Here is a 16,168-nt window from a genome sequence, read left to right on the forward strand (position 1 = left end):
GCATGCAGGTCTCATTGTCTGGCGAAAAGCTATCTAGCTATGAACAGAAAGATACAAAAGCGTAATCAGTAACTCTGTACTACACTAGTAGTTCGGTTGTATTACGGCTGCCTGGCCCGTCGGTCGCTGCGTGGTTGCTTCGCTCCGTCGTTGGTATGGCTGGTGCCATCTTTGGAAGCTACTTATATATGCTAAGACACTGGCGATAATCTAAGAGTGTTCTCAACGTGACTCTCTTAAGTTCAAAGAGGGCAGTTATGCTACAAATATACCCTACATAGGAAGTATTACCAATAATTTATGTTTTAAGAGGAAATAATAATGGCTATGGGCTAGTATCTTCCTGTGCGTAACAAGAGGGAGGGTTTTTCATCACTGCGGCTTTGGCTGGCTTGCACAGAAAAGATGTAGAACAGTACAGCCTGGTCTGAAAACACTGAGAAAAAATTGATGTCGGCCCACATAGAGAGGCTAGTGCATTCCTAAAACAAACAGGCTAATTAAAATGAAGCTTTTCTTAGAATGAAAGTGTCAAATGGAAATTGAGATGTCGCCACCACCCGCTGTTCTAGCATGCCAACTATTCAATCATCAAGACAGTTTTCTTTTCGCCGATATCTAACTTTTGGGTAGGCCACCACTAACTTTGAAACGAGGACTAATTCTGATTTTTAAGACTTCTGGGGCGAGTTTAAATGGAGTGGCAAAAAGAATTCTCCCTTTAAATGCAAAAATCTCAGCAATAAATTACGCTTTTTCCGCCGAAGAATTTTAGTATCGAAAAGAAGAATGGCATAAATTTCTCGAAAAAGCAAGGAATATCTCCAGTGACCTAGTAATGCTGCGCTACCCACACAACCGAGCCATTTTCGAACATGTGGGAGCTTCATTGAAAGGTCATACATTGCGTTATCTGTTTAATTGAATTTTTCTTATTACAGATCCCCGATGCAAAAAGAGCCCTACTGCGATATCGACTCCTGGTTGTCTTACTTCTGGTTTCCAGTTTGATAGTGCTTCGAGACAGTGCGTGCGTACTTGTAATGCCAATGCGCCTTTTACATCCCAAACGGATTGCGATGGAACTTGCCGCAGTAGTAAGTGAAAATATCTCGGCGTCTTTCTTTACGTTTCCGGCGTCTAGAATAGGTATCCAGAATTACTTCTTTTCTTTTGTACCTAATTCTTGACCCGTTGATTGCAGGAGGGCTCACCTTTCGTTGAATAGGCCCTCAGCTTCATAACTATCAAGCTTCCTGCGTCATAATCTGGAAGTCGAAGAAGCTATTTTGGAGAACGAATGCGGTCATTCCACAATAAGAATGCTTCATACACTGGTTCGACTAATACTGTACAGCCGTTATCGGAGCAATGTTCCTAAACGTGCAATCTTTTGTTTAATCCACTCATGTGTAAGGAAGCATGAAAGATGACGCAGGTGCGTTTGGCCACCAACCACGAAGGAAATATAGGAGAGGCGATTACCAGGAAATGAGTTGACAGAGAACATATTTCAACCCAGTAGGAACATGAGTAGGGGCATTAATTTAAAGCAGCCTTTTCTTACCACGAGATGAAAAAAAAGTTAACACCTCTTCTGATGCACGTAAAATGTTTGTGTACTGATCCCCACGGCGGACGTGCGGCTTATCCTGCGTTGCATCTGGAAAAACAGGGACAGAAAACTGCTGGGCAGTAGCACTCGAACACCTTTAGAGCGACTTCCTCTTCACTGATTTCCGTATTAGTGCTAAGTGGCTGTGTTGAGTACTATAAGGACAGAAAAAACGTCGTTAAAATTTTTCTCATCATTCGGCTTTGAAAGGAGAGGATAGCAGTCAGCAGTGATGGGCAATTTTTCCGCTGACCGAACACTAGCTAGCGTCTTTACGGTAACCCCGTGTCCAAGGGTGTTACATGCACGGCTTTGCCCCTTCGTCCCCTAGCAACCTGTTGCATATGGCGCCACCACCCCCCCTCCCCCGTTCCGTTGCCGCTGCGTTCTAAACATGCTGCCCCCTCCATAGAGGAATAAAACCCCAGAGCAGTTTTATATCGTAGTTTCCCAGCACGCTCTATAATAACTGAATCGAGAATAAGCACGAACCTGCACTTGAGAGGCATCTTGGAGCTATGCATGACCGTGCGATATGCTGCCCTATTATAAAGCGCCGTTCTCTATATTCTTCTCTATGTATTGTGTTTAAAAGAATATATTGTTTATTCTAGGCCCCCTGAGCTAGGTTATACAGTCGAAAACTCCACTTTGACTGTTTATTGCAGCTGACAGTTATGACCGCTGTCATTTCAGTTTCTTCCTTCACCATGTAGCTGGAGACAGGAACTTAAAGTTACGCAATTCCTAGTATCTTTAGGCCGGCCAATAACCAAAGGCTTATTTACGGAATACTGCATATTCTCAGCGTTCAATTACCATTTGAAAATAAAAAATGATGGCAACGAATCCAAATGGAAGTTTTTCTTAATTAGTTCTGAGTTTCGCACAGCTCTGTAGCATTGATTTATTATGCTAGGGAGGTCATCAGGCGCATTGATAACGCACGAAGAGAGATTACTCACAGCGGTGTATCAAACGCGCCATAAATCGCACTAAAAATAGGCCTCTCTTGTGCAAATGTACACGGCTATAGAAACAGGACTATTTTTTTTTTTGTAACACTGGCTTCAAATTAGACGAAACGCTATTTTTCGGGCTTAACTATTAAAATAGTGCACGCTTTTAAATAACATTCGAGAGTCTTAATTATTTCATTACTTTCTTAATGCGTGGAAGCCCTCTCTGGTTTATTTTCGTCCTAAGGCCGTGCACTTCGGTTTACTACGTCATCCTGAGGGTCATAGAAATGAACCACAGCACAGAGAACATTTTTTAGTACATTTTCTATATCTGAGCGTTTACAGCTAGTATTCTTTATTTCGAAGCGAAAAAGCACTCAACATAGTGAACTTGTTAACGGTCGAAAGTTACGCCAGAGATATTTCGGCGAAAAGTTGTCGAAAAAAAAAAATAGTGAGTTATTTAAAAAGCCATATCTTATTGTCTGTGATTTTCCGCATAAAGACTCCTCTGTAAATGAGAAAAAAAAAACGTTGCGTGCCATGTGAAGAATATTTCCTAAGCTCATAATTCTTGTCAATTTCAGGAGCCGTTTGCACAGCTCCCCGAGCGGTACCAATGTGTGAGCCGGGTTCTCTACTGACCGTGTTTTATTATGACACGTACCGTGGAAGATGCGTTAGAGACGAGACAGCTTGCTCATACTTTGGCAATAATTTTCCATTCAAAAATGAATGCAAGAACACTTGTGAAAACCGTAAGTAATTTTTTTTTTATCCTGCAGAAGCTGGGGCTAACTTCTGTTTTGAAGTTTTGCATTCATACGCGTTAAATAGAGCATGACTGGCACAATACAAAACGGAAACACTGAGAACTGTGTCCTTTTTTTCCAACAACCGTTGCGCAGTGTACACTCACTCATGCGGTTGCGCTCTATAATAATTCTTAACCGCCACTCTTTCTCTCAGGTCACACATGGTTTGTGCCTTGATATAGAAGATATGCTAGCATAGCTCAGAAATACCGAAATAGGAAAGACTAAAGATGAAAAGTCTTCGCAAAAAGCAACCACTGAGATGGTGACTATCTTGTACTTCCACAATTTATCAGAAAAAGCCAAGAGCATGGCTTGATTTTTTTATACTTCCTTGATGTTACCGCGGCATTCATTAAAGCAAATAGCGAGTTGTAATGGAACACATTCACAGGGGAAATTATGACGATGCAATAGGCTGTTTTCGATGGAGGCGTACCTAAGTAATAAATCACACGTTGTCTTGTAAAGGGCAAGAATAGGGTGACAACGATTGCTGGGAATGTACTTGAATAGAGAAGTTGGTACATTATCGTTACCAAGCTAACCTTTTCTATATAAAACAAATAAAGAGTAGTCACTTTGAAGCATGCAGCACTCGGGTTTCGTACCAGAAAATTTAATGCAGAAACATTGTCTTTCTTGCAGTTTTTCTCCTTTTCCGTACCACTGATCCAACGTGGCACATAATAAATTTTTGCGAAAAAGCTGAACAAGAATGCGCAGTTTACATGGGTGGAGAGTGCGGAGCGCAAAGAACCAGCAATTTAGGCTTTATTTGCTGCTCCCTGCGAAAAAGGTGTATGCGATAAGATTCACTTCAACGTACGAAGGCAGAGAAGAGTTAAGTGCCAACCAGCTGTGTACCACCACTAAGAACGGCCTGAAGAGAGCGCGCCGAGTTTTCTGATACCTCCGTCTACTAAAGTACTAAGCAATCAAAAAGACTAAATTCTTCTTTGTTCGTCCAGGAACTCTATAAAAGCCAGACATCTCAATTTATCCACCAAGCCGTGGCCATAAAACCACTCGCACGGAAACGTCGTGCTGCTTCTTGCGGTCACAACTTCATGGCCGAATTCTGAAAAAGTATATACCCTGTGCCGGACACATATATCATATATTAATATTTATAACCGATAGCCTACTTTTTTGAAGAAAATAGTTGTGAACCTCTGGTATATGGTCCTTTAGTCTAGTTGAGAGACAAAAAATAAGAGCAAATGATAAAATTATATAATGTCAACCACTGAGGACAACGCCAAACAAAATATTTTAAAGAACCAATAAACTACGGCAACACATGCGAAAAACAGCGGCAGGAAAACATTCTTCAAATGACATGTAGCGTATAGGACGTGGTAGCCCGTGCCATTTGCAAGTGCTCTGTTGCAAGACAGAAAATTAATAACCGTTTGTCCTGCAATTTACCGTTAAAAAGGCGCTGTCATCTCTATTTCAGGTGTTGTAGGTTGTGTTGTATATATGGCACTATGAAATTTCAGTTTCGCTCTGTTAGGCACTATGTAGGAGCAGAATTTGCAACTTGGGCGCTTGCGAGGTGATTTTAGCTTATTAAACCCAGAGCGGCTGATGCCTCGACCTATCTCACGCTTGATAAGTGAACTGGGATGTTTTGTTTTTTAGAATCTCTCAGTGGTGCTGATTTCTATTTTGGCATGCTTGCCCCAGACAATGTCAGCGTATTGTAAGAGTGGCTGCACGAGAGATGTGTATGCTACCAATTTATTCTTTAAGTGCTTAGCCGGTGTTTTGATAATCAGACATTGTTGGACACTGCCTACACTATGGACTTAATATGTATGCCTCAGTTACATGGAGATGGTTTGCTCTAGGTTTATGGGTGGTTAAGACCCCCAAGCCACCCCGGCTATAGGGTAGGTCGTAGTGAAGGGCCCGTAAGATATCAACCAGCTGTGGCTCTTTAACTTGCACTGACATCGTAGAGTACACGGCCGCCTCCCGAATGTCGCCTCCATCGAAATTCGACCGCCTCGGCCAGGGTCGTACCCGCGTCTTTCGGGCACCTTAGCCAATGAGCCACCGCGGCGGTTCCAGTTACACAGATATGTTTTATCTGATCATCTAGAGTAATCGGAAGGCAGTTTATTAGGTATGTCTGTTCAAGTCACTTTTGGTTTTAACTCACGGTCATTTTTCTCGATCTGGAGTGTTCTATGACCATTTTCCAAGTGTGCAACCAATTCAACATCGCAATTAGATGGGCGCATAAGTGTGAATGATCTTGTGTCGATGTAATGCTTAGGTATATAACGAAGTCAACGTCTAAGAACCGACCGCGTGCGCGGAAACTTAAGGACGTGTCATTAAAACAAATAACGATGAGAAGCAGACTTCGGACGGATGTTTAGAGGATTCGTGAACTTGACTGTTGCTGTTGTGGGGTTAGAATGAGATATCCGAACAAGCTGGTTCAGTTGTGAAATGCGGGATTCTAAGTTTGTAATATGCAGTTTATTTAACAACAGCTTAAAACTTAACAGCATGTCAAGAGTACGATAACCGTTCAAACACTGTTTATACAAAAAAATTAGGTCCTAGTGTCCAGCGTGATCTTGTGTCATCATAAATTCATTCGCGATATGAATTAGCTGCGTGGCTGCCGATCGACTCTGTCTAACCTTACGCTCAATGGCCAGAGAAAAGCCGCTGCCCTCAATAAACGCGCCTATCTGCTTGAAGAAAAAAAAAACTTCGGCTACTTCAGCGCAAATACATAGTGCGGTTTTGTGAACGAGGGTGTGGAGGCTGTCGGTCTCCGTGGTGGCCAAGATCGACTCGTGAATGGTTTCGTGCAGTCCATATACTATGTACTGCCTAGCGGCGGGCGTGGACCAAAAGATGTTGCAGGCCTGGAGTAGACCGAGATCCATGTAAATGCAGGAGGCGACGTCACCGTATTGTGCTTGGCACAGTGATCGCATACGCACATACCTCGCGTCACGCGCACTGGGGAGTGGGGCGAAAGCGGCCACGAGGGCTGCTGTCCAAGCCGACCAGATGGAGCAGTTCTGACCATCGTATGGGTGCCAAGCCTGAGCGGCACCACAAAGGCTGTCTTCAGCCATGGCCAGAGTTGCCTCATAAGACCAGGCAGAACGCCGGGCAGCCGTTTCGATGGCCTCAACCAACTGCACCGGGTCCTCAGGAAAGCCGCAGCATTCCGGCAGCGACGCTGCACGGGGGAGGGCACCGCCGGGCGGCCAGGCGTAGCTGTGACTGAGGTCAAGAAATCGCGCAGCTACTGGCAGATGGCCGCCATGAATTCGGGAAGGCGGGCCAGCGCCGAAACCGCTAAGGAATCTACCGAGGAGGCATTGACGGCATCCGCTGAAGAAAGGGAGCAGGCGCGAGGCGTGGAACTTCCCGTCTGCTGCGAAGGACGATCTGAGGGGAAAGTGCCGCCGGGTCGGGGTCGCCGTTCGTCGACTGCGCCATTGGAAACGACTCAAGCTCTAAAAACTACAGAGATTATTCATTACATTAGAATCGGAGTGAAAGTATGGATTCGAGCTGCGTAGAAGACGACGGTGAGCAGGCAATGCCGCGGGACGGAGCAGATGGAAGTTGATGAAGACCAACGTTTTTAGAAAAACGTTGATGAAGACGGCGCTCTCCAGTGCACAGCGCGAGAGTGCGGAGTATCTTGACACGAGGCATGTTAGCTGCGGCACTAGCCTAGTGATCTCGTTGAGGCGCCGATAAAGGAGATCTGTTCACGCATCCGTGGGTTCGACTCCCAGTGATGAATACTGATTCAGTTTCTTTTTCTCTTTTTCATGGTTTGATCTCTAAATCAGCTGAAGGTGAAAATTCACAGTCCGCGATTGAAGCCTGAGGTCCGTCGTGAAGCTTTCACTTCAAAACAGTCACTCGTTCGAAAGCCTAGCCTTTTTCAGTCTTCATCGTCTTCTTCCCAGGCTGTATTTTTCACTTCTTCATCTTCTTCGCTACCACTCGACAACAGAAGATATTTTAGGCGGTTTTTCTTTCGCTTAGCTTGCCATCAAAAATATTAGCTTTTTTAGTTATGAGGCACTAACAGGCTGCTCTGGAAGCACTTTGACAGGCATTATTACCTTCGCCCATGCTGGTGGTTCTTGCGGGTGTCGTGAATGACTGATTGCGGATGGTCGCTGTCAGCTCTGATATGTAAGCAGTTGTGAGCGTAAAAATCGGATCTTTGACGAAGCTAATGCCTACTCGTTGCTATCGGTGCAACGAAGTTCTCTCTGCTTGGGAGCAGAATGTTAACTCAATTAGCCATTTGAGCTTCACGCCAGGCTTTCTTTTACGACCCCCACCAGTGTCCGTACTCTCATCCTACCCACGTAACATTCTCCTGCTTTAAAGAACTGCACCTATGCCAGGATGGCAAAAAGCATGTAAAACATTCCTTGGCGTGACCTCGCATCATCGACTACATTATGCTTACAGAGTGAAGGAAGAATATTTACGAGGCTACATTCTTCATTCTGAGCAGACGAATGAGGTTATTGCTGGGAGCCAGCATCATCCCTCGACATAGCATGGCTTAAAGGAATAAGTGCCGCCTGTGTTAAGTGTGTGGAGGCCTATCAGCCTTGTGCGTGCTAAAGAAGGCAAGCTCGCAAGCACCGCACGCAGCGATCCCTAAGCGCACTAGCGCAGCCAGTTGCAGTGGTCTCGCCTATTGTGTTTCGGTCATTTCTTTGCCCCTAGGGCTGTTACCGTACGCACGATGAAGCGACGCCATTGCATCCAAACCTCATTCGGACCAGCTCTTTTGGGCCTTGTCTTATCGCTTGGAGCGATACAATCTTGTTTCGCAGCCGAGAGCGATCGGAGGAAACAGTATTTGTGTGCACCTTGTTTTGGCTGCCATGTATGAGTAATTTTGATCAGAAAAGTTAGGCACCTCTTTTGAGAGCGACTTTAGGTTTTTGAAACGACACACTCTAAAACTTTGAATTCTGGGCAAAATAGAGATGCGTCTTATTCTTCTGCGCATCAGGGTAATGTTTCTTGTCTAGCCCTTGGCGAAGCCAGTGACTAACCTATGGCCCCAATATTACACCAATACACTGTATCTAAGCCATCCGACATTGTAAAAGAATAAATTATAGAACTGCTATCTTTCTCAAGGAAATTTAATAACATTATATTATTTGTCTCATACTAAAGCCCACGTTTCAATCCCAACTCGTGTTTCGAATTGAACGGGCATAACATAATTGAAAACCAAATCCCGGCTACGATCAGCCCCACCGTAATTAGTGTCCAAATATATGTCGATTAAACTTTTCTTCACTAAGAAGTGGTACTGTTGCCATAATGGAGACGTCGCTGAGCTGGGCATAAGGGTCCGTATATTGCGAATTTTAGTTTTTTTTTTTGCGAAAACTACGGTCCGAAATTGCGTGACCGAGGAACGGATTGTACGCAATGAGTTCCGGAGTCTTGCTGCAGCCAGTATGCATAGAGTTGTAAGTGTGAAAAAAATAATAAAATAAATTGTTATGCAAATCGTTTCAAATAACGCAATGTTTTAAGTGTGCCTTCTTTAACGGCTCACTCACGACGGCTGTACGCTAACCCGAAGGAAGCTCCAGGTTAGCTTAGCTGCTTTACTTTAGTTAACCTGCGTAGCTAGCACCCTAACGCAAACGAAACCTCAAGATCGGTTTGCTGCTTTTAATGCTAGTAAGCTGCCATGTACGTGAGTCTGGAAGGCGTGGGAGGTGCGTTGCGCAATCGCCGTTGAACTTCACTTGCCTCCTACTTCTGGCCTTGAAATTGTCTTTTTAAGCGTCTGTTAGTTTGATGTGTGTTTGCAGCAATTATCGCAACAAAGCGTCACTAGATCGACACATGTAAAGAGGAAGGAGCTATCAGCGATGGTTTCAGCTCGTGAACAACTTATTTTTTTTTTCAGTTTCGCCGCTGCGAAAACAGAGGCACCGATAGGATGCGCTAACTGAGCTATGTTTGCGGCTTTGCGCAAATCGGTCTGAGAGCGACATGCGCAATTTCTAGTAGTTGAAGTACTTGCTTTTGTGGCATACTTTTTAATGAATGGAGGATTGGTTCATGGACTGGTTTAGACGTGCGGTTGCGTTAAGGTCTCCGGGTAGTACAATAGGTTGCGTCGTAGTCGGCGTTGCTGTCCATGTGCGAATATTCTACGCAATATCCAAGAAGTAGTAACCTAAGGGGCAGGTGAACCACCTTGGTGACATAGTCTTGTGACGTCATGTTAACTTACTACCCGATTGTGAGCAAATTGCCCACTGTAACAAGTAGCAATTAAATTAATGATTAGTCAAGAGAAGCTGCTTTGAGAAAGCAAACCGCGTCTCACAAGCCCGATCTGTGACAGCACCTGCAGGGTTGAGGCGCCTCGCTTACCCGCTGCACCTCTGCGTCAGGAGGGGTATATGGACTTCAAGAAATTAAAGAATGTAAATTAGATAATTGGCAATTTGTCACATATTGACATTACACCATTAACGCTATTGCATCATACCCTTAAGGCGGATCTTAAATGTTCCAGTCTGTTTTTATTTTCTGTAATATAGACTTCCACTGGCTTTCACGCCTTCTTTTTGTCACTGCGGCATGTATTGTTTTCAATTTGGCAGTTTCACTGGTTCTGCTTGCTTGAACACCAGAGGAATCATGTTTTCTTAAAACCTCTCCGTTCTGTTACGTTTCGCCTTCATCGTAGGGAAGGAAACGGCATGGCTGCAGCGGAACGCCGACTAACCCCGAGACGCGCGTTGGCTTAGGGCCTGGATTGCCATGGAAGCCGCGTCCGTCTGCCAAGTTGAGCGAGCGTTTCCCCTACACCGGTTTCCCGATACGCGGCAGCGTATCGCATCTGCCAGACGTGTGGCGCTTCGGCTCCGTCATTTTTTGACAGGAGCCACGACTCAAGTCGTGGGACCTCATCAATTTTGCTCACTTTGGATTCGGCAAGCTGATCGGCATCCGTAGACACCAATTTCATTCAGGTGGGCCCAGTTTTTCAAAATTTAAGGCGGGTTTTACTTCCCGCCTCCGGCGCCGCCGCTAAGCCTAACGGCTGCGCCGGCGTTCGGCTGCGAGGGAGCTGCTGCTTTCTGCAAGATGACGGAAACGCCCGTTTAAGGCGGTTATGACCAGGACGCCATGTCTTGGTCGACCGTTCCCGTCACTGTGGAACCCAAATCGGCACCCGCGGACCCGATCCGCAATTAATCTCTCCTCCGTCTACTTGAGCGTCGCTCCAGACGAGACGCCAAGATAGCGGCTGACGCCTCGGCAACCGCCGAAAATGCTGCCCGCCAAGCTCCCGCCTCGCAAGCGGCGAAGGACTCCGGCCGTAAGGGCCGCAACCCAGTGACCAAGTGGAGGCCCAAGCCTTTACCAAAGTTTCAACAGCACGACTTTGTCATCGTGATCAAGGCCCGGAAATCGTTGGCCATCCGGAACGCCTTTCAACATGGCGAGCTCGGTGCCGCGTTCGGCGCTTTCCTCGGGGCGCCTCAGGCAGCCGAGTTGAGCCTCCTTTTAAGCAAGGAACAAAATTTCATCCTCGCCAGCACCCGGAACGCTCACGTCGCAGACCGTCTGCTAGGCGACTTTTCTATCAAATCGACCAAAGGAGATGTGCCTCTCGCCAGCCATCTCAAAGAACATGAAGCGGACGTCTGCAATGGGGTCATTACGGTGGCCAACCATGAGACGTCTGAGTCTCTCCAACCTTGCGTGCAGTGGAGGAGCGGCATTTTACTCGATATCCGCAAATTCGGCACCTCAAACAAGGCTCGGCTCACTTTTGCCGGCACGGTGAGGCCTCGATACGTACACTACAACTCTGAGATTGTCACAGTGCACCAATATTTGCGCACTATTCCGGCCTGCAGTTTGTATGGAACTGTCGGCCATCGGGGGGACTCTTGTCCCAACCCAACACAAGACAAGTGTGGCCTGTGTGGATAGCAGGCACCCATAAAAGAGGGGGTGCGGGCCCCTAACCAGTGTATGCCAAAATGTGCGGCTTGCGGTGGTGGCCATGCCACGAACTCGCGGGACTGCAGTGCTTAATATCGGCATACCAAGCCAGCCGCCCCTAAGGCCGGGAAATCAGTGGGACGGGCAGGCAGCCACGTCACCCAAGCAGCTTCGGCGCCGACGCTTCAAAACGACAGACGCCTACTAGCGGGAAGGACGTCAAGAGCTGTCCAGTGCAACCACCGCCCCCACACGGCGGCCAGGAGAAGCAAGCCCGCTCCCAATACAACAATGGCGCGGCCGATTCCTGGGCCAGCGTCGTCAAAAATGGCAAACAGGTGAGCGGTTCAGGCAGGGTTGCCTCCTCCTACCACCCCCTCTCCCCTCCCTCTCGCTCGGCGGCTGACGTTGAGCTCCACAACCTTGTATCTTCTCTCCGGGCTCAAAACGAGATGCTACTTGCAAAAATTGAAGCCTTAGAGGCTAAAACAACTCCCCCTCCCCCTAGTCCCTGCGATACGGACGCTATGGAGAACGAGACGGCGGCGACGCCGACTATGGAACATTCCCTTGCCGAACTCGAAGCACGTCTTAATGCCAAATTTTACTCCCTGTTGGAAACTGCGATGGAACACCTCATCGCTAGAGTTATGGAGGCCATCCCCTCTATGATCGCTCAACACGTCGCAACCGGTCCTCTTAAGGACGTATCTGGTCGGCCCTCCAGATTGTCCCGCCGAGTAAATGACCTTGGCGATGACGAAGACAGCTGCCCCCTTCTAGGTGCTGAGCTTCAGCCCCTGGTATCTGGCTCGGGGGCAGCCTCACTTCCACCTCTCACCTCTAAATCTGAGCATGGCGGGACACCACCGGTGTATGCGCTCCCCCCTTTCTAAATCGGCTTCCCCCATTACGATTACTCAATGGAACTGTCGGGGGCTCCGGTCCCGTACCAAGCGGGCCGACCTCCGACTTTTCCTTTCAACCTTTGAGCATTTGCCTGCCGTAGTTGCCCTCCAAGAGCCAGGGAAAGGCGCCGTACTAACAAATTATACGACGTTCTAGCAGGACCCCTCGTCTTGTCTATTAGTCCATAGAAATTATACAGCAAACCAGGTCGACTTAGACATGCAACTTGAATACTCCTATGTAATGGTGACCCTCCTCCCACTCCGCAAACAGGACCCACCGCTACACATACTCAATGTATACTGCAATCCGAAATTGCCGAATGTATTATTTGCGAACCTCTTTAGCCGCGCGCTGACAGTTGCGGGTCGAGACCCCCTACTGATTGTGGGCGATTTCAACGCTCCCGCTCGGATGTGGGGTTACTGCCGTGAAGAGAAGCGGGGACGCAAGTTGGCGGAGCTTGCGTCAACGCTGGGCCTCACTCTTCACACTGACCCAGTCCACCCAACTCGTATAGGCAACTCCGTGACTAGGGATACATGTCCGGACTTGACCTTCACCCGCAACATTCAATATGCAGACTGTGTCAGCACCGACGAAACCCTCGGCAGCGACCACTGCCTCCTGAATACTACGATTAGGACCCATCCTTTCGCGCGACCAACAGCACAAGCCCGACTCCCAGATTGGACCAAGTTTAGGCAGAATTATAACAATGCCACACCCATACATGAGCAAGGTAACCAGTCTTGGTCACAACAATTGGTCTCTGGCCTTCGCTCCTCCGAAACTCAAATTCAGCTCTCAAAGGCGGTCTCGGATGTGGACAACCACCTGTTCCATCTCTGGGAGGCCCGGCATTGCCTCGTCCGTCGGTGGCGCCGGCAAAAGCACAACCGGAAGCTTAAAGCCCGCATCGCCGAGCTCACTCAACGAGCGGCTGAGTATGCAGCCCAACTCGCGGACTCCAACTGGGTGGCCCGATGCAATACGGCCGCGCGGCAAATGTCCAGCCGGAACACGTGGCGACTCTTTCGCGCCCTAATTGACCCAACGCAAACACGCACGGAAACTCAAAAACACCTCCAAAGAGCAATACACAGCTTTCAGGGCAACACAAATCAATTGGCGCACAAGCTCCGGGACCAGTACTTGATCACCACCCAGGACCCCCGCGGGCCGGCGTACTCTTAGGCAGGTTTTGAGAATGTTGAGCTGGATCAACCATTCCAGCTCCACGCCCTGAAGGCGGCCCTGGCAAAAATGAAACGCGGCACCGCTCCGGGTCGGGACAAAATTACAGTTAAATTGTTAGCCAACCTCCCCGACCCAGCATACCTGTCTTTATTGAATTACATTAACTCAATCTGGCTTGGGGAAGTGCCACTACCCATCGAGTGGAAGACCGCCCTGGTCACCTTCATTCCTAAAGCTGGCAAGGCCATCAATACGGACAACCTCCGCCCCATCTCTCTGACTTCCTGTGTGGGCAAACTCGTGGAGACGATGGTACGTGACAGGTTGTCCGAGTTCATGGAATCCAAACACCTTTTCTCAGACACCATGTTCGGGTTTCGCCCACACAGATCTGCACAAGATGTCCTGCTACAACTCAATCGGGCTGTCCTCGACCCCGTCGAATGCCCTCAAAATGACAAGGTCGTACTCGCCTTGGATTTGAAGGGTGCATTCGACAACGTAACCCACAAGATCATTTGCACCCACCTCTCTCAAACTAACTGCGGAAGAAATGCCTTTCAATACATTCGGCCATTTTGGACCGACAGACAATCTGACATTCGAATCCAGGATAAAGAACATGGCCCTTTTCATTTAGGAACCAGGGGTACACCCCAGGGCGCGGTGCTCTCTCCCCTTTTATTCAATTTGGCTAAGATGCGCCTACCAGCCCAGCTGGGCCCTGTCGCCGGTGTGCAGCATGCGCTGTAGGCTGATGACATCACCCTGTGGGCCACGTAGGGTTCCCTTCTAGACATTGAGGCTAACCTGCAGGAGGCGGCGACCATAGTGGACCGTTATGCTCGCCGCTGCAGCCTCCAATGCTCCACCCAAAAGTCTGAATTTGTGCACATACGCCCCTCACTAAAGTGCGCAGCCAAAATTTCATTGCCTCCCGAGACAGGTCCAATCCCTGAAAATATCGACGTCCGGGTACTGGGGCTCTTTATACATCAAGGCAGACGGTCAGAAACAACATTGGCCAAACTCCGTCAGGTGGGGGACCAGGTGGGCCGCTTGGTCCGCCGGGTTTCTAACAAGCGCGGGGGGTTACGATGTAAGGACGCCTTGCGGCTGGCGCATGCATTTGTAACCAGTCGAATTCTATATTCGACTGCATACCTCCACCTGCGGAAGCAAGACGAGGATTCACTCGAAGTCATCCTCCGCAAAATTGTTAAGCGGGCTCTAGGCCTCCCCGTGACCACCTCCAACAAGCGCCTCCTGGGGCTAGGCAAGGTGAACACATTTCGGGAGCTCCGGGAAGCCCACTTGACTAACCAATACACAGGTCTCTCGAAGACATCGTCGGGTCGCCGCCTCCTTGCCCGACTACACATCCAACACACCACTCTCATGGAAGAGCGCGTACGTATTCAATCCCAGTGGAGATACGCCCTCCACGTGCGCCCTCTTCCCGCGAACATGAACCGTGAGGACCATAATGGCCGACGCCTGGCGTGGGCGGAAGCCCTTGCCCGCCACTATGGATCGAAACCCGGCGTATTCTACGTGGATGCCTCAGGTCCCCACTATGGGGGATGGTACACAGCCGCAGTCGTCCACCAATCCAAAACAGTGAATGACCTTACTTTGCGAGCCCGTGACATAACACACGCGGAGGAGGTCGCCATTGCGTTGGCGGCATCTGATTCCAATGCAAAAACAATTATTTCCGACTCGCGAGGGGCATGTCGGAATGTCGAGCAGTGCTGGGTACAGTATCTAGCCTACCGCATTCTCCAAAACAGCGTCTACACCGGTGACCCCGCGCACCGGCGTATCGTTTGGGCTCCCGCTCACATGGGCCTTGAGGGAAATGAGGCAGCTGACGCCGCCGCCCGCGCGCTCTCTCACCGGACATTCCCCTCCGACCCTGACGATCAGGAACTCGAATTTATTCCAGCTTACACTTTCAAAGACATCGTTTTACTCTATCAATCTGGCCATGGTCTTTATCCCCGACCGTGTAAAGGTCTCTCAAAGGCGGATGAGCGGCTTCTGCTCCACCTGTATACTAATACTCTGCTGTGCCCGGCAGCTCTGAGACACTTCGACCCTTCTTTCTCGGGCAGCTGTCCGCACTGTGCGGAGAAGTCTTCGGACATCTACCACAGGTTTTGGGCCTGCCACTCCAACCCTGCTATCCCCCATCACCCCAACCCAATCCGGGAGGACAGGGAGGCGACCCTGCTCGGTTGCTCTGACTTGCAGGCCCAACGGGCCTTCGTCGCGCGAGCCCGGGCGGCGGCCGATGCCACTGGGGTCCCGAACTAGGGACATCCACCTAGCATTTGTAAGGGCTGGCCCCCTCTGGGTCAGCTCATGCATAACCTCCTGTATTATACCTGTACATAAATGTTTTCCACCACCACGTCCGTCTGCCCGGTTGAGCGAGCGTTTCCCCTACACCGAGTGCGAACGCACGTTCGAACGCATGAAATGCGCGGGAACGCCGCTCATGAATATTCCGACGTCTGGGCTACGTGGATGGCATCGTTCTCCCTATCCCAGCGCGTGACGGTGGTGTGATCCCTCGGGAGTGTGTGTGTGTTTGTGATTGGTGCAAGAGAGAACTTCCTTCCTCGGCAGGACCGGCCCCCATCTAG

This window comes from Amblyomma mixtum, chromosome 10 (assembly GCF_055824585.1).
Source record: "Amblyomma mixtum isolate Tamu chromosome 10, ASM5582458v1, whole genome shotgun sequence".
NCBI classification, from domain to species: domain Eukaryota; kingdom Metazoa; phylum Arthropoda; class Arachnida; order Ixodida; family Ixodidae; genus Amblyomma; species Amblyomma mixtum.